At 44.3% G+C, this 19,086-nt stretch overlaps 1 protein-coding gene across 1 annotated transcript in view; it reads left to right on the top strand.

Moving 5' to 3' along the window:
* Positions 1–19,086, top strand: part of col27a1b (collagen, type XXVII, alpha 1b) — a 592,171-nt gene that overhangs the window by 93,119 nt on the left and 479,966 nt on the right. The window lies entirely within an intron of this gene.

Genomic DNA, 19,086 nt, shown 5'->3' with positions numbered 1-19,086 from the left:
CTGGAATGGATCCGATGTTTCACGTTACCAATACAAAAAGATGAAACAAATTAATTTGCTTCACACAAGATACTATTTTACTAAAAAAGAAAGAGATGAAAAGCTAGGATGTCACTAAATCTGCAAAGACAATTACTTAATATAGAACCATCCACAGGTCAACACCATGTTGCAATGTGAAGATCTCCAAAATCAATTACAGCTTCTGGCAAAGGCATTTGCAAGCACAGTCACAGAGGCTGTCATTTTTGTGGCTACGATTAGGGCGTTTCAGTACTCTGGTAGCAGCGGAAACCTGACTGGAGAGACTCAAACGTGAAGTTGTTGAAAAAAATTACCTTGGATTTGGCAGTTGACATGTTCAAGAGATTTGGAGGGAATAGGAAGGCTGTAGATTGGGCAGTAGTTTGTAAGGATTAAATGATGTCCTGCACACTCATGGCCAGAGCATCTCCAGCAATGACTTTCTTCCTGTCCCAGCTGTGTTTACTTCTGGTAGCCCATAAGGATCTATCCTTGGCCCCCTCCTCTTCCTCATCTACATTGTTACGACCAGGTGAGAAAGAGGTCTAGGGTTCCCTTTCAGCCTTCACCTGGTCTTGCTGTAACAGGGTTTAATTTTAAACACACCTTGTTTTTAGTTCCCCCTTGGTGAATTACCGCTTTCCAATTATAAGGCAAAGAAACCAGCACCAACAGGCCTTGTTAGGTTTAAGGAACAAAAGTTGAAATTTATTAAACTTAAACTCCAATTCAGTTAAAGCCTATGGATGCACGCTGCGCCCCACGCCGGCAAGCATACGTGATACACATGCAAATAGAGTCAGAAAAGGGCGGCACAGTGGCGAAGTGGTTAGCACCGCAGCCTCACAGCTCCAGCGACCCGGGTTCGGTTCTGGGTACTGCCTGTGCGGAGTTTGCAAATTCTCCCTGTGACTGCGTGGGTTTCCACCGGGTGCTCCGGTTTCCTCCCACAGCCAAAGACTTGCAGGTTTGATAGGTAAATTGGCCATTGTAAATTGCCCCTAGTGTAGGTAGGTGGTAGGAGAATTGAGGGAAGGTGGGAATGTGGTAGGGAATATGGGATTAATGTAGGATTAGTATAAAATGGGTGGTTGATGGTTGGCACAGACTCGGTGGGCCGAAGGGCCTGTTTCAGTGCTGTATCTCTCTCAAAAAAAAAAGCAGAAGAAAAATAAAGTGGAAAGGTTTAAGGCAATATCTGAAGAGTTGTTACGGTTCTTCAAGCTCACTGTAGAGTCCTTGATTGTAGGTAGATCTTGCGTTTCATTGGGGCCCAGTATTCTTCTTAAACCTGGTTCGCTGTAGGAGACTTTTCTCTCTTGGGGTTCATGTGCCTTTAGTGGATTCAGAGGCTTGTGAAAAGAGATGGGCACAGACAGGAGAGAGATCTTCAGACCAGGAGCAAACTGACTTTCTGCCTAATCTGTTTGTACAAATTCAAAAAACTCAGGTTGCCCAGCAGGTTAGTCATGTGACTATAATATGTTCCCCTTGGTGAATCACATAGTCATGTGACCAGCTGGTTTGACCATATTTGTTTGTGTATTCGGCCATCTTAGCAATCAACCTGGAATGCGAGCTCCCCCACCTTCAACGTCTGTTGATCAAAAGTCCATTGTGGGTTGAATGGGTCAGGGAATGATTGCTTTGTCCTTCCAAACACTCTCTGTTTAATATGCAAATGTCTTTCTGGGTAGGATAGGACCCCTGTTCTTGCTGACCTACATTGGCTTTTGATGCCCCAATTGAAGTTCTCATCCTCCTGTTTAAGTTTGTTCATAGCCTCGCCCCCTCTCTATCTCTATAGCAGCCCTCAGACCTACAACGCCCCTGAATTATGTATCCTCTGACTATGGCCTCCTTTGCATCATCCTTGCTTCCACTCCACATTAGCAGCCATGTCTTCAGCCTCTTTTTTCTTCCTTTAAGCCCCTCCTAAAAACTCATCTGTTTGACCAAGCTTTTGGTCATCCCTACTAACGTCTCCTATTTGGTTCAGTGAGCAATGTTATCTGACTAAAGCCTCTGTTAACTGCCTTGGGAAGTTATTCTGCATTATATAAATGCAGCTTTTTGATGTTTTTAACCCACCTGTATTATGGGAGCTTGTCTGCTCTTTTAAATCGTCCCTTGAAATTCAAAGTATAAACTATAAATTTACTGCTGCACGTTTGAACTGTTTCTATTTCAGAAGCATTGAAGAATGAAGGAATTTGTTTTTTTATCATTACACAGAGAAAGCCATATATAAACATTGCCAGAAAAAAAATCAGATCTGTTTTTCTCTATTCCAGTTTAAAGACCCTGGGTGCTGTATTTAGGTGGGTCAGTTTTTCCATTGAATTGGGAAGTCTTTGCATTGGATTTGATCTGCAGGATTGTTTGAGGTTAGAGCTTTTTGACAGCGAATCTATTCTCTTCTCAGTTCTACTGCGCAACATGTGATCCATTTAGATTTGTGTCTTGTCTCCACTGCTGTGATCGGAGCTGGTGTAACTCATCTGTTTAAGGGTGAATTCTGGTTGTCAAAGTGTGGGCAAGTAGTCAGATCCCTAGGTAGTGGTGAGGGCATGCCAATGTCCGTCAGCAAGAACCATGCTGCAAAACACAGTATTATTAATCCCAAAGTCCAGACAAATGTAGGGGACAAGACAAGAAGAAAATATTGGAGAATTATAACATCAAAGCAGAGATTCCCGGAAATAACAATTACATTTATTTCTTAATTCGAACTTGCAACAGGAAGATGAACTGCCTGCACGGCTGGGCTGCTCAGTTGGAGTAACTGATATATCAGAAAACAGCTTCTATCTTGAAAAGTTATTCCAACAATACTCTGTGTCTTTAATCCTCTAAGCATTATCGAGACAAATACAGTTAAGGGGTCTATTCAGTTTGCACAGAATTGTAGATAGACCTATTGTTTTTGTGGCAGCTGAGGCTTTACAAAATGTGCTACCTGTAACACACCAATCAAGAAAAAATTAGGTGTATTATGGTAGTAATTATTGGGGAAGTGGGTAGCGTTGCTAGGCAATGGTTTCTAATATGAGGAGGAGATTGCAGGGTTACGAGGCAGCTGTTGGTGACGAAACGGATGCCCATTTATCGATTTCGCTTGCTTCACTAAAGAGTTCATTCAATTCTTTTTATTATTATTCCCTTTTTAAATTCATGCTACGTCTGTTGAAATAACTCTAGACAGAAACTGAAAAGTTTTGTTTGCTGATTGGTATTTAAATACTTTGGCCTTGATATTAACAACCTCCCCCCTCCCCACCACCCCCGATGGATGAGAAAGGATTGGGGTTACAAATGAAATGACGGGAAATGTAATTCCTAATCGGCTGTATGCACGTCCACTGCTGTCTTTACAGAGGCAGATTTTTGTGGTGTGTGAGTCTCCTGCCTGAGATATTCACATTGGGCACTTACAGTTCAATTAGCAGCCTGATTTAAATGTTACTCTGACGGGTTTGCCAGGGTTCGAGAAACCCGGCAGTGAAAGGGCGGCAGGAGAAGCTAGCTTCACAAGGTAAGTGTCCTTCCGGCACTCCTTGTGGGCCAGGAGGAACAGGAGTGCACACCCCAGCCTCTCCAGGAAGCCTTCTACTGATCTTGGCCTCTCTCCCCGCTCTGCCGCAATCACCGACGCCAAAATCCCCACCAGCCTTGAAGGCTTCTCTTCCCCCCCCCAGCCAACTGTGGCAAATCCTAACCCTCACCACCCCCCTGAAAGCTGACCTGTCCCATTCCCCACCCCCGCAGTGGCCTCTCTTCCTCACCACACCACCCCGCTCCGTCCCAAAACCCCGAACATTGATCTTTCCCCTCCACGTTGCCGGGGGTTCGTTCCCAGGTGCCCCCAGCTATGGCCTTTTTCTGTTGGTTCAAACCCCCGCCCCCCCCCCTTGTATATTGGGACCATAGGATCATGAGGTACTTAGGGATAGCAGAAACCATCAATTTTTTTTATTCTTTCATGGGATGTGGGTGTTGCTGGCAAGGCCAGCATTTGTTGCCCATCCCTAATTGCCCTTGACAACTGAGTGGCTTGCTAGGCCATTTCGAGGGCAGTTAAGAGTCAACCACATTGCTGTGGGTCTGGAGTCACATGTAGGCCAGACCGGGTAAGGACGACAGATTTCCTTCCCTAAAGGACATTAGTGAACCAGATGGGCTTTTAACAATAACCGATAGTTTCATTGCACCAGTACTGAGACTTTCCAGATTTTAATTAAATTAATTAATTAATTAGGTTTGGATTCTATCGGCTGCCATAGTGGGATTTAAACCCATGTCCCCTGGGGATTAGCCTGGGCTGCTGGATTACTAGATCAGTGACATTACCGCTGCACCATCGTCTTCCCAATAGTGCAGGCCCACAGAGCAGGACTGCATGGGTTCAGCGGGATTTGTAAAATTGTTGACTGCAGTTGAAAATAACCTTGATCTGTGTGCCTTCTTCTTCTTTCTTCTTTTGGGCCTCCTTATCTCGAGAGACAATGGATACGCGCCTGGAGGCGGTCAGTGGTTTGTCAACCACGGAGTGACCTCTCCATGGCGCATGCCTGGGCAAATTTATGGAGGTTGAGAATTGCCCAGTCGTCAAAACCCCCCTCTCGGCCTTTCTGGTGGGGTCCAAAGGAGTGCAGGACACGACGTTTGGCACCAGTATGGCTGCAGGAACTGCCGGAAACATGCCAAAGGTGACACATGACCGCCTACGGGGTTCCGCTCCGGATTTTCTGTTAGGGTTTACTCCCTTAGCCTTGGTCTCTCCCGAGAAGCCCACAAGGCAGTGCTTGTGCCTCCCAAAACCCCAGTAACAAGTTTCAAGTGTTACCTGAGTAATGACTCTCAAACTACATTCACAATGGAATGAGGGCTATTTACCATCAAGCTGCCATGTTCAAATCCTGATGTGTGTTGAGATAACTGACCTCAGAGCCAGGCTACCTTTGATCATGTAACAATTAACTTTACCCTTTAGCCAGGGAAAGCAAAACAAATCAGTCACAGCTCCAATGTCTGGTTGCTATGCAACAATCCCCCCTGGAAACAGACAAGAGGAAAAGAGGAGCAAGTTTAACTTTGATGGTTTCCAAAGTTGATTAAATTCACCAGTGACTATTGCCAAAGTGTTACCAACGCCCTTGAAATTGCAGTTTAAGAAAGAAAGACTTGCATTTTTATTACCATAATGAGAGTCATCACCTTCAGAAGAAAAATTAGAGGAAAGAAAATAAATAATTTGATGTGCTTTGAAACGGCATCAAAGCTATTACATTTGAACATGAAAGGAAATCTTAAGGAAAATGAGATTCACTGTACCCATTATAAAATTATAAAATATGAAACTTCAAATGACCATCATGTTATCATATTTTACAGCTGCTGCCAGTATAACTGTATCATTAAATGTTTTGCGTCTAACATATATCTGTAGTATTACACCTTTCAAAGGCATCGCACCTAAAGGTGTGGTCTCAGAGGCATCACAGCTTAAAAGTGTCACATTTCCTTAGGGCAGAAAATCACAATCCGCAATAATCAATCAAATGTCTAAACGTGAACACGTCAAAAGTATTAATAAGGAACAAGTAACCAGCAGAAAACCAAGCAACAACATTCTTGTATTTTTTAATAAAACTTCCCAAGGCACTAAACAGAAGCCTGAAGCCTGAACAGATTATGAATCAAGAAATGCTGGAATCACTCAGCAGGTCTGGCAGCATCTGTGGAAAGAGAAGCAGAGTTAACGTTTCAGGTCAGTGACCCTTCTTCGGAAGTTCCGAAGAAGGGTCACTGACCTGAAACGTTAACTCTGCTTCTCTTTCCACAGATGCTGCCAGACCTGCTGAGTGATTCCAGCATTTCTTGTTTTTGTTTCAGATTTCCAGCATCCGCAGTATTTTGCTTTTAGATTATGAATCAAAATTTGTTGCCGAGCCATTGGTTGGTTGGCGTCCTTCCATCTACGAAAGATGATGGACACACAGCAAACTATAAATTTAGGTGGAGTGTCTTCTCTTGGTGCACCTTTGCTGATGGCTGTGAAGGCCAATCCTTGAGAGGCAGGTTCTGCCACAAAGGCCGCACGTGAAGCTGCCAAGTGATGCTGTGAGTTGTTGTTTGTGGTGTTGGTGCCTGTTGCCAAGCTGCTGTAGCAACTGGTCATCATGGTAGTGCACACCAGTCCACAGGATGTGTCGCCATTTCCCTCTTTCGCCAGCTAGTGACTCCCCGATGCATCAGTCCACATTTAGGGTCTTCATGTCACGCCTGCAAGCATCCTTGAAGCGGAGCTTTGGGCTCCCCACTGGTTGTCTGGCCCCGGTTACCTCACCATACAGAGAAGGTCCTTGGGTATGCAACAGTCTTCCATCCTGCAGCATGTCCGATCCATCGAAGGCGTCTCTGTTTGACGAGTGCCAACACACTTGGGAGCTCTGCCTTGAGAGGACTGCAGCATTTTTGATTTCGTCCTTCCAGGATATACACATAATGCACCACAGACAGCAAAGGTGGAAATTATTGAGCTTCTTGTCCCGATTGCTGTAAGTCGCCCATATTTCATAACTACATGTTTCATAACCGAGTCACATGAGATATAAATGCTTGGTCAAAGAAGTAGGTTTTAAGGAGGCTCTTAAAGAAGGAAAGTGAGGTAGAGAGGCGGAGAGGTGTAGGAAGGGGAATCCCAGGCAGCTAAATGAATTGAATCCCTCAGTTTTTTTCCAAAGGTGCTGTTCACAAACCAAGTATTTACTGGCTATACTAGTACTGTTTGCATGGAGTGAGGCTGTAAGTTAAATGTGGGTATTTTCGCTGGCTGGGGGCAGTGGAAGGTGCTCTTTGGTCTTTTTCTTTCTCAGCCTCAAAGGTACAGGGGATAAAAGCTGATTGTAAATATCTGGTAAGTTATTACACGAGCAAGTTTTTTTTTCATTGTAAAAGTAAGTAATGGCGGGGCAGCTTGGCCAAGCGGAATGTACATCCTGTGCAGTGTGGGAAGTCGTGGAAGTGGCATGTGACCTAGGTGAACATGTCTGCAGAAAGTGTCTCCGGTTGCAGAAGCTTGAGCTTCGGGTTTCGGAGCTCGAGCGGCGGCTGGACTCACTGTGGCGCATCCGCGAGGTGGAGGACTACCTGGATGGCACGTTTCAGGAGGTAGTCAAGCCGGTGCCTAGGCGAGCACAGTCGGGGGTGACTGGGTGGCTGCCGGACAGACAAAGAAGTCAGGGCAGGTAGTGCAGCAGTCTCCAGGGGACATCCCACTTTCTAATTGGTATTCAGTTCAGAGTACCAATGAGAGAGAGGGTTCCTCTGGAGAATGCACCGAGAGTCATGACCAGAATGTCATGGCTGACTCAGCTGTGCTGGGATGGAGAAAAAGGGACAAGAGGGCAATAGTGGTGGGGGATTCTATGGTTAGAGGAACAGATAGGCGTTTCTGTGGTCGCAGATGTGATTCCAGGATGGTATGTTGCCTCCCTTGTTCAAGGGTCTTGGATATCACTGAGCGGCTACAAAGTATTCTGGAGGGTGAGGGTGCACAGCCGGAGGTCATGGTCCACGTTGGTACCAATGACATAGGTAGAAAGAGGGATGAGCTCCTGCAAAAAGAATTCAGGGAGCTAAGCAGCAGATATAAAAAGTAGGACCTCAAGGGTTGTAATCGCTGGGTTTCTTCCAGTGCCATGGGCTAGTGAGTATATGAATAGGAGGTTAGTGCTGATGAATGCATGGTTGGGGAGATGGTGCAGGAGGGAGGGCTTTAGATTCTTGGATCACTGGGCCTGTTTCTGGCGGAGGTGGGATCTGTATAAGATGGACGGGTTGCACCTGAACCAGAACGGGACCGGCATCCTTGCTGGGAGGTTTGCTAGTGCTGTTGGGGGTGGGGTTTAAACTAATTTAGCAGAGGGATGGGATACAGAGTGGAAGCACAGTAGGGGGTATTGTATAATCAAATATAAATGTGAAGCTAAGTCAGTGCGGAGGACAGAGTAAATGTATACCTGTTAAGGCTCAGGCAAATAATGCAAGGCTGGATTGTATCTATTTTAATGCAAGGAGTCTTACTAGTAAGGCAGATGAATTGAGGGCGTTGATTAACACATGGGAATATCATATTGCTACTGTTGAGACATGGTTGAGGGAAGGGCGGGACTGGCAGCTTAATATCCCAGAGTATAGAATCTTCAGACGTGATAGGGGAGGGGATACAAGAGGAGGTGGCATTGCACTGTTGATTAAAGAGACAATTACTGCAGTAAGGAGGGATGATATTTTAGAAGGTTCCTCTAATGAGGCCATATGGGTAAAATGTAAAACAAAAAGGGGGCTATTACTTGGCTGGGAGTGTACTACAGGCCTCCAAATAGTCAAGCAGTGGTAGAGGAACAGATATGTAGGCAAATCTCAGAGAGGTGCAATAATAATAGGGTATTTCCGCTATATTAGAGGGGATAGTATTAGTGCAAAAAGGTTAACGGGGCGGAATTCTTCAAGTGCATTCAGGAGAGCTTTTTGAGCCAACACGTAGAGAGTCCTACAAGTGGAGGGGCGGTACTGGACTTAATCCTAGGGAATGAAACCAGACAAGTAGTAGAAGTGTCAGTGGGGGAGCATTTCAGGGATAGTGACCATAACTCTGTAAGATTTAAGGTAGTTATGGAAAAGGACATAGAGGGACCGGAAATAAGAGTACTGAATTGGGGGGGGCAGATTTCAATATGATAAAACAGGATCTGACCAAAGTGAACTGGGAGAAGCTTCTTATAGGAAAGTCTACATCAGACCAGTTGGAGTCATTTAGATGGGAAATTGTGAGGGTTCAGGTGCAACATGTTCCTGTAAAGGTGAAGAGTAGGACCAACAGGTCAAGGGAACCCTGGATGTCAAGGGATATAGAAGATTGGATAAGGAATAAATAGGAGGCATGTGGCAGATTCAGAGTGCTGAAAACAGCGGAGGCCCTGGAGGAGGATAGAAAGTGTAGGGGAGTACCTTAAAAAAATAATGAGGAGGGCGAAGAGGGGGCATGAAAAATCACTGGCAGACAAGATAAAGGAAAATTCCAAGGCGTTGTATAAGTATGTTAGGGGCAAGAGGATAACCAGGGAAAAAATGGGGCCAATTAGGGATCAAAGAGGCAATCTGTGTGTGGAGCTGGAGGACATAGGTGAAGTTTTGAACAATTACTTTTCATCTGTGTTCACTATGGAGAAAGACGATGTAGGTGTCGTGATCAGGGAGGCGGCTTGTGATATACTTGAACAAATTAGCATCGAAAGGGAGGAAGTATTAGCTGTTTTAGTGGGCTTAAAAGTGGATAATTCCCCAGGCCCTGATGAGATGTATCCCAGGCTATTGTGTGAGACAAGGAAGGAGATTGCAGGGGCTCTGACACAAATTTTCAAATCCTCTCTGGCCACAGGAGAGGTATCAGAGGGTTGGAGGACAGCGAATGTGGTATCATTATTCAAGAAGGGTAGCAGTGATAAACCAGGTAATTACAGGCCGGTGAGTCTAACATCAGTGGTAGGGAAATTATTGGAAAAAATTCTGAGAGACAGGATTAATCTCCACTTGGAGAGACAGGGATTAATCAGGGATAGTCAGCATGGCTTTGTCAGGGGGAGATCGTGTCTAACAAATTTGATTGAATTTTTCGAGGCGGTGACTTGAGGTGTGGATGAGGGTAGTGCTGTTGATGTAGTCTATATGGACTTCACTAAGGCTTTTGATAAGGTCCCGCATGGAAGATTAGTTAAGAAAGTAAAAGTCCATGGGATTCAGGGTAATTTGGCAAATTGGATTCAAAATTGGCTTAGTGGCAGGAAGCAGAGGGTGATGGTCGAGGGTTGTTTTTACGAGTGGAAGCCTGTGACCAGTGGTGTACTGCAGGGATCGGTGCTGGGACCCTTGCTGTTTGTAGTGTACATTAATGATTTAGATGTGAATATAGGAGGTATGATCAGTAAATTCGCAGACGACAGGAAAATTGGTTGTGTCGTGAATAGTGAGGAGGAAAGCCTTAGACTACAGGACGATATAGATGGGCTGATGAGATGGGCGGAGCAGTGGCAAATGGAGTTTAATCCTGAGAAGTGTGAGGTGATGCACTTTGGGAGGACTAACAAGGCAAGGGAATATACAATGGATGGTAGGACCCTAGGGAGTACAGAGGGTCAGGGGGACCTTGGGGTGCTTGTGCATAGATCACTGAAGGCAACAGCATAGGTAGATAAGGTAGTTAGGAAGGCATATGGGATACTTGCCTTTATTAGCCGAGGCACAGAATATAAGAGCCAGGAGGTTATGATGGAGCTGTATAAAACGCTAGTTAGGCCACAGCTGGAGTACTGTGTACAGTTCTGGTTGCCACTCTATAGGAAGGATGTGATTGCACTGGAGAGGGTGCAGAGGAGATTCACCAGGATGTTGCCTGGGCTGGAGCATTTCAGCAATGAAGACAGACTGGATAGGCTGGGGTTGTTTTCCTTGGAGTGGAGAAAGCTGAGGGGGGACCTGATTGAGGTATCCAAAATTATGAGGGGCATTGATAGGATAGATAGGAAGAAACCTTTTCCCTTAGCGGAGGGGTCAATAACTAGGGGGCATAGATTTAAGGTAGTGGGCAGGAGGTTTAGAGGTGAGTCGAGGAAAAACCTTTTCACCCAGAGGATGGTTGGAATCTGGAACACACTGCCTGACGAGGTGGTAGAGGCAGGAACCCTCATGACATTCAAGAGGTATTTTGGATGAGCACTTGAAACACCATAGCATACAAAGCTGTAGGCCAAATGCGGGGAAATGGGATTAGTTAGGACGGGTGCTTGATGGTCGACACAGTCACAATGGGCCGAAGGGCCTGTTTCTGTGCTATAAAACTCTATGACTAAAAACAACCAACACAATTATCCAGGTAATTTCTTCACACTGTTTCAGCTATATTTTCCTTTCCCACTTAGCGTACGTAGCTGCAGTCATCTTCTAACATAATGAGCGCTCAAAATGTTACACAATACTGAAAAAACATCACTGAACTTCCCTTTAATGTTAGGCATTTTATACTGCAAGAGATTTCTGTCAGTCTTGCTGTTCTGTGCAGCAGATTTCAGCTGAATTTTGGTTACTGCTGTGACTGTGTACGAGAGAGCTGCATTAATCTAATTCTATACTCATTCTGCTTCTGTAAAACTGTACTCGCCAGAATGAGCCATGTTGATCCACATCAAATAACCACAAAGCGAATTTCTTCACTGGGGCTTTTAGCTGCTGGAGAATATCAAAGCTTGAGATGCTGGCGGCAGTTGTTGCTACAGACAGAAGTTCTGTTTTTCCGTTGGCTACCAACTGGAAGTAAAGGGATGAAAAGTCCATGACTGCCACATTCTGGTGTAGGTACCTGGAGTATGTTGCTGGGATCCTCCACCACTTTTTCCCTATTAGAATTAGGAGGTCCCTTGTTTGCACAGTAGTGGTTGATTGCTTCCTCCCTCTCCTTTTCCAGAAAGAATAAGTGTCCCCACGAACTTCTTTGTAATGGGGACAACTTTCTTTTAAAAATGTAACTTGTTTTTTTTTTACCCTTTTTCTTTGAAGGTCTCAGGCCATGACCCCCTATTTGTGGTCTACATCCTCTATTGGCCCTCTTCTCACCTTCTCCTTATCACCAGTTCATGCTGGCCTGACTCTGTTCATTTTCCCCCTTTCCTCCTCCGTTTAACTTGGCTCTGTTCTTCCAGAACTTAATGGGAACCAGAATGTCTGTCCGCAGGTCCCTGAAGGTGGCAGGACAGATAGACAGGGTGGTGGAGGAGGTATATGGAATGCTTTCCTTTATTGGCTGAGGTATAAAATTCAAATGCAGGGATGTAATGCTGGAACTGTATAAAACGCTGGTTAGGTTACAGTTGGAGTATTGCGTACAGTTCTGGTCACCACATTACAGGAAGGACATAATTGCTCTGGAGAGAGTACAGTGGAGATTTAGAAGAATGTTGCCAGGGCTCGAAGGTTGAAGCTATGAGGAAAGATTGGATAGGCTAGGGTTGTTTTCTTTAGAATAGAGGAGGCTGAGGGGTGACTTAATAGAGGTGTACAAAATTATGAGACGCCTAGTTAGAGTAGACAGTAAGGACCTGTTTCCCCTAGCAAAGAGGTCAATTACCAGGGGGCACAGATTTTAGGTGATTGGTAGAAGGATTAGAGGGGACATGAGGAAAAACTTTTTCACCCAGAGGGTGGTGGGTGTCTGGAATTCTCTGCCAGGAACGGTGGTGGAGGCAGAAACCCTCAGTTCTTTTAAAAGGTACCTGGACATGCACCTGAAGTGCTGTAACCTGCAAAGCTATGGACCAGGTGCTGGAAGGTGGGATTATATCGGCCGGCGCAGACACAACGGGCTGATTGACCTACTTCTGTGCTGCAATTTTTCTATGGCTCTATGGAGTAGGCCATTCGGCCCTTCAAGCCTGCTCCACTATCCTATACAATCATGGCTGATCTTCTACCTCAACTCCACCTGCTGCACTATCTCCATACCCTTTCCTTCCCTTAGTATCGATCTCTGTCTTGAATATATTCCACAACCGAGCATCCACAGCTCTCTGGGGTAGAGGATTCCAAAGATGCATAACCCTCTGGGTGAAGAAATTTCTCCTCATCTCAGTCCTAAATGGCCGATCCCTTATCCTGAGATTGTGACCCTGTGTTCTAGATTCTCCAGTCAGGGGAAACATTTTCTCAGCATCTACCCTGTCAAGTCCCTTCAGAATTTTATATGTTTCAATGCAATCGCCTCTTATTCTTCTAAACTCCAGGGAATATAGGCCTAGTCTACTCAATCTCTCCTCATAGGACAATCCCCTCATCCCAGGAATCTCTCTGCTACCAGTTCAAATTTGTACTCTTCTCCAGTCTCCCTTTGTCTCCTATTGACAGGAATTGAGGGTGGTGGGGTGGGGCGGGGGGTGGAGGCACCTTCCCTAATTTTTTCCACCCTGCACCCATTCATATTGCACTGTTCTTCTCCAATTCTTCTCTCTTACCTGAAGATGTTACTCTGAGAGATCTGTACATGCTGTGGGTGATCGCAGATCTTTAATCCCCAGAGCAGTAATCTTAGGTTCAGCTGAGGGGAGGTGGGGAGCAACACTGACCTTCATCCGCAAATGTGAACATAAAGTCTGAAACAATGCATTAAATGAAGTTGAATGACTTGTCGATGGACCTTACGTTTGTGCCTGCCTTGTGTGCAACCTGGGTCTGCAACGGGCTGAGTCACGGCTAGGAATGCTCATGAACAAAATATCCAAGATAACCAGTTGGTGCACAAATGTGCTGCTGTTCTTGTCCAGAATCTGAAACACTCCTTCTGCGTGAGACAGCGATGACCATTTACCCTCCAGTTTGGTGGTGTTCATGTGGCTTTTTACTGCCTGGCTTAGCTATTAACACCCCTTTTCTTTTATTGCCTTTTCATTGCTGCACTCGGATGATGTTCGGATATCATTCACAAGTTTCTCCGTGTTTCCACCTTTTCCAAAACCTGTCTGCTGATCATTAACCCTATTAACTGTTTGTCCGTGATAAAAGATTACACTCTTGTTTCTACTTATACCATTCCCTTTCCCCAAACCCGGATTTTCTTGATTTCCACAGAGACATAATCTTCATTTTTCAGTCCTAATGAACGGTCTGCTTGCCAAACACTAATTTTCTTTCCTATTTTCAAATGCTGACAGATTTGCTGTGTATTTCCAGTATTTTGTACCATCAATGTTTCAGCTTTACATACAGGTAATGAGGTAGGTGCGGGTGAGAGGCTGTTTGGTCCATCATAACTCATTCAACTAGAAAGACCCTTTCGACAGTCTCACTATCCAGCTGTACCTGAAATGGTTGCAGTGTTTGTGCCTCCAGTGCTCTACCCAGAAGTCCATTCCATGCATTGATCTCACTGTGGGCCAAGAATTCCCGACAATCATAAATTTTCTTTTGACTCCTTGTTTTGTTGCCCTGGTATAGTTTGAATTGATGTTCTGGATTTGTTTTTGCTGTACCATTCATTACTCTGTATACCTTTACACCTACCTCTTAGCTGTCTTCAGTCTTACCTGATGACACTAGGACTTTGTCCCTTGGCTCTTGTCTACAGTATTGTCAAAACAGTGTTAGCTGTGGTTCAGTTGGTAGCACTCTCATTCTTGAGTCAGAAGATTGTGGGTTTAAGTTCCACCCCAGTGCTTGAGCACAAAAATCAAGGCCGACCCTCCAGTGCAGCACTGAGGGAATGCTGCACCGTCAGAGGCATGATCTTTCGCATGAGATGTTGAACTGAGACCCCATCTCCCTTTCAGGTGGATATAAAAGATCCCACGGCACTACTTTGAAGACGAGCAGGGGAGTTATCTGGTGTTCTGGCCAATATTTATCCCTCAGTTAACATCAAAACGGATTATCTGGTCATTATCACGTTTTTTAGGAGTTTGCTGTGTGCAAATTGGTTGCTGCGTTTCCCACATTACAATAGTGACTACACATTAAAAGCACCTCATTGCCTCTAAAGTGCTTTGGGATGTCCTGTGGTCATGAAAGGTCCTATGGAAATACAAATCTTTCTTTCTTTTGCTTGAAGGTGTTTTGATGACTGAATCATTGAACAGTTCAAGGTTAACTTCCTGTAACCTGTATTTCATTGTTTTGGCTTTCTAGCTAAGCACTAAATGTGCTGCTTCGTAGTGATTGGTCATGTTGCACATTCAGCCTATGAAAACCTCTAAATCTGCTAACTTCACCCATAGGTCATGCAACACCATTCATGGAGTAGCTATGTCATTCCATTTTCTTTGCATGTGCAATACTTTACAATTGTCCATTTCGTAGTTCTTGACCTGTTTCATTAAATACAACTGCCCCTTCTAGTTTGGTATCCTCAGCAATCGAGACCAGTTTACATTAAACTTCTGAGTATAAGCCTTTAATATAAACTAGAAATAGTGAGGGTCACAACTCTAATCTTGGGATGCAACCCCTGTTACAACTGCATACTGTTTCCTACCATTCTGCCGATTCCTTATCTATTCCCAGATTTTCCTTGATTCCCATCTCTTTAGGATTAAGTAGCAGCATTCTGTGCAGAAACGTTGCCAAATAGTTTTGGAAATCAAGTTGACAGCTGTTGAAGTTATCCTCTGGGGAATCCTCAACTTTACTCTTGACAATTGATTTCATGATATTACCCAATATTGATCTAAACCAAATTGGTCTCTATTTGCCTGGGTCTGTTTTGTCACCATGTTAGCCAGCAACATGGAATCATAGAATGGTTACAGCACAGAAGGAGGCCATTCGGCCCATCATGTCCATGCTGGCTCTCTACGAGAACGACTCAACTAGTCCCACTCCCTGGCTTTTTCCCTGTAGACCTGCAAATGTTTTCTCTTCAGGTGCTTGTCCAATCAATTCCCTTTTGAAAGCCCCGATCGTATCTGCCTCCGCCACACTTTCAAGCAGTGCATTCCACATCCTAACCACTCACTGCGTAAAAAACACTTTTCCTCATGTCGCGCCATTGCTTCTTTTGCCAATTACCTTCAATCGATGCCCTTTGGTTCTTGTCCCTCCTGCCAAAGGGAACAGTTTCTGCCCACCTGTCTAGACCCCTCATGATATTGAATATTTCTTACAAACCTCCTCCTCTGTTTCCAGTACGACTTCTTATGTAGCAATTACAAAAAAGTATCATCCCCTTCGACACAACCAGCCTGCATTGGCTTTTATCCTCCACATTTCCACATTCCCTTTTCTTCGACCATCTATCTAACCTATTCCTAAGCGTTGACTTAGTCTCTGTTTTAATCATTACTTCTGGTAGTCAACTCAACAGCATCACAATCCACTGTATAAAAACTTTCTCGTGCTCTCCATCCTAATTCTCTTACATTTAATCTTATATGAATGCCCTTTGCTCTTTCCCCCTCAACCACTTGAAACAGTCTGTTTCTATCTACTCTGGCCCATCTCTTCATAATTTTAAAGAACTCTATCAAGTCATCCTTAATCTCCTCTGCTCTAAAAGATGTAGCCTCAATTTTTCAAATCATCCTTCCTATTTGTGTTTCCTCATACCAGGCAGAATTCCAGTGAATTTGCATCATACCCTCTCTATTGCCTCATTCTTTCTGTGGTGTGGAGCCCAGAACTGCACGCAGTACACCAGCTGTGGTCTTATTAAGCTTTTACATAGTCATGTGACATACATGTCACATCAGTGACATCTGAACTTTTCTATTCTATACCTCTTGGAATAATTGTGGTAGATTTTGTAATGCCTTGTGAACCTGGCACCCCGACCCTTAACCAAATGTCTCTCCTCTCCCATGTTCGTCAGCCATCCCCCATTTAAAGATGATAATTGTTGCTTGTATTTTTTGGCTAGACGTATAGTCTGAGATTTCCTGACATTAGTTTCTATCTGCAACTTTTTTGCCCAATTTCCACCATCTTATCAATATTTGCCATGCCGTTCATTTTATTTGTTGGCAAATTTGGGGTCATAGAATCATATAGCACAGAAGGAGGCCATTCGACCCGTCGAGTCTGTGCTGGCTCTCTGGTAGACGTGTCCTAATAGTCCCAGTCCACCATTCTTTCCCCATAGCCCTGCCAATTTTAGCTTTCTAGGTCTATATCCATTCCCTTTTGAAAGTTATTATTGAATCTGCTTCCAGTACCCTTTCAGGCAGTGCATTCCAGATCATAACTTGTTATGTGGAAAAAGAAATGTCTCTTCAGTTTCTTTTCCAATCACCTTAACATTGTTGCCAACCCTTCTGTCACTGGACTCAATCTCTCCTTATTTACACTATCAAAATCATTCATGATTTTGAACACCTCCATCAAATCTCCTCTTAATCTTAAATAAAAACAGAAAGTACTGGAAATACTCAGCAGGTCAGGCAGCATCTGCGGAGAGAGAAACAGAGTTAACGTTTCAGGTCTGTGACCTTTCATCAGAGGTTCCTCTTAGTCTTCTCTGCTCTAGGGAGAACAATCCCAGCTTCTCCAGTCTCTCCACATAACTGAAGTCCCTCATCCTTGATACCATTCTTGTAAATCTCCTCTGCACACTCTCTAAGCCCTTGACATCCTTCCTAAAGTGTGGAGCCCAGAACTGAACACACTCCTCCAGCTGTGGCCTAACCAGTTTTATAACGGTTTAGCATAACTTTCTTGCTTTTGTAATCTATTCCTCAATTAATAAAATCAAAGATCTGATATGCTTTTTAACAGCCTCTTCAGCTTGTCCTGCAACCTTCAAAGATTTGTGTACATACATATCCAGGTCTCTCAGTTCCTGCATCTCCTTTAAACCATTTAGTTCATGTTGCCTCTTCTCATTCTTCCTACCAAAATGTGTTACTTCACATGTCTCTGAGTAAAATTTCATTTGCCTTGTGTCTGCCCACTGCACCAGTCTGTCTATGTACTCTTGAAGTCCGTTACTATCCTCCTCACTGTTTACTACATTTCTGAGCTTTATGACATCTGCACATTTTGAAATTATGCCCTCCATACCCAAACCCAGGTCATTAATATATATCACAATGCGCTAGGGTGATGCATGTTTATTTTATACTAACTAATCCTAGATATGCATTTATCCTGTATGGCTTTAAAGGTATTCCATTTATACTCTACTGGAGTGTGTTGAAAAACAGTTTCCCAATTATTTTGCTTAAGATCTTCACACATTTCCTTGAGGTTACCCGTTTTGAACTGATGTACCTGGTCTCTGGTACTTATCAATCCTAGAACATGTCAAACTTTATCTTTTGATATATCAGGCGAGAGATTCACCTCCTGACTCTTCAAAGTTTTTGCATTACCTACAAAGCTCCAGTCAGGAGTGTGATGGAATACTCTCCACTTGCCTGGATGGGTGCAGCTTCAACAACACTCAAGAAGCTTTCTAATCTAGACCTCCTTTGTTATCTCTTGCCCCACCCCCACCTCACTTGCTTATAACCTGTGACATTTCTAATATTTGTCAGTTCCGATGAAGGGTCACTGACCCGAAACGTTAACTCTGCTTCTCTTTCCACAGATGCTGCCAGACCTGCTGAGTGGTTCCAGCATTTCTTGTTTTTATTAAAGCTGCTCACTTGATTGGCACCCCATCCACCACCTTCAATATTCACTCTCTCCACTACTAGTACACAGTGGCAGCAGCGTATACCATCTACAAGATGCACTGCAGCAACTCGTCAAGCCTCCTTCAACAGCACCTTCCAAACCTGTGACCTCTACCACCTATAAGGACAAGGGCAGCAGATGCATGGGCACACGTTCTCCTACAATCCACTCACACTCTTGATTTGGAACTATATCGCCGTTCCTTCACTGTCGCTAGGTCAAAATCCTAGAACTCCCTCCCTAACAGCACTGTGGGTGTACCTACCCCACATGGACTGCATTGGTTCAAGAAGGCAGCTCACCACCAGCCTCAAGGGCAATTAGGGATAGGCAACAAATGCTGGCCTAGCCAGCAATGCCATAAAATAATTTTTAAAAACCTATTCCCCAGAGGTATTACAACTTTTCTTTCTTTCAATTACTATCATGAGTTAAGTTCTGAGCTGCATTTCCTGCTCCTCGGGTGCATTTAGTCATGAAGCAATGATGTATCAGCTCAGACTCTTAACCGGTTTTACATTCCCAATTTTGCAATTTGGTTGATTGAAGTTCTCTTTAAAAAAAATAATTCTGTTTTCACTTGCTCTTCCCATCTCTTTGTAGACAGTCTTCCTTATTCTTACAGTCTGTAGCCTACCACTAGCGCCCTTTTCAAGTTCAGTATATCTAATCTGCCAGAGCTGGCGGGCAGCCATAACGACGGGGCTAAAGTGTGGCGAGTCGAAGAGACTTAGTAGTTGACAGGAAAAAAGACAGAGGCGCAAGGGGAGAGCCAACTGTGTAACAGCCCCGACAAACAAATTTCTCTGCAGCACCTGTGGAAGAGTCTGTCACTCTAGAATTGGCCTT

This window comes from Heterodontus francisci, chromosome 32 (assembly GCF_036365525.1).
Source record: "Heterodontus francisci isolate sHetFra1 chromosome 32, sHetFra1.hap1, whole genome shotgun sequence".
Classification (NCBI taxonomy): domain Eukaryota; kingdom Metazoa; phylum Chordata; class Chondrichthyes; order Heterodontiformes; family Heterodontidae; genus Heterodontus; species Heterodontus francisci.
This window is presented reverse-complemented; position numbering and strand designations above follow the sequence as displayed.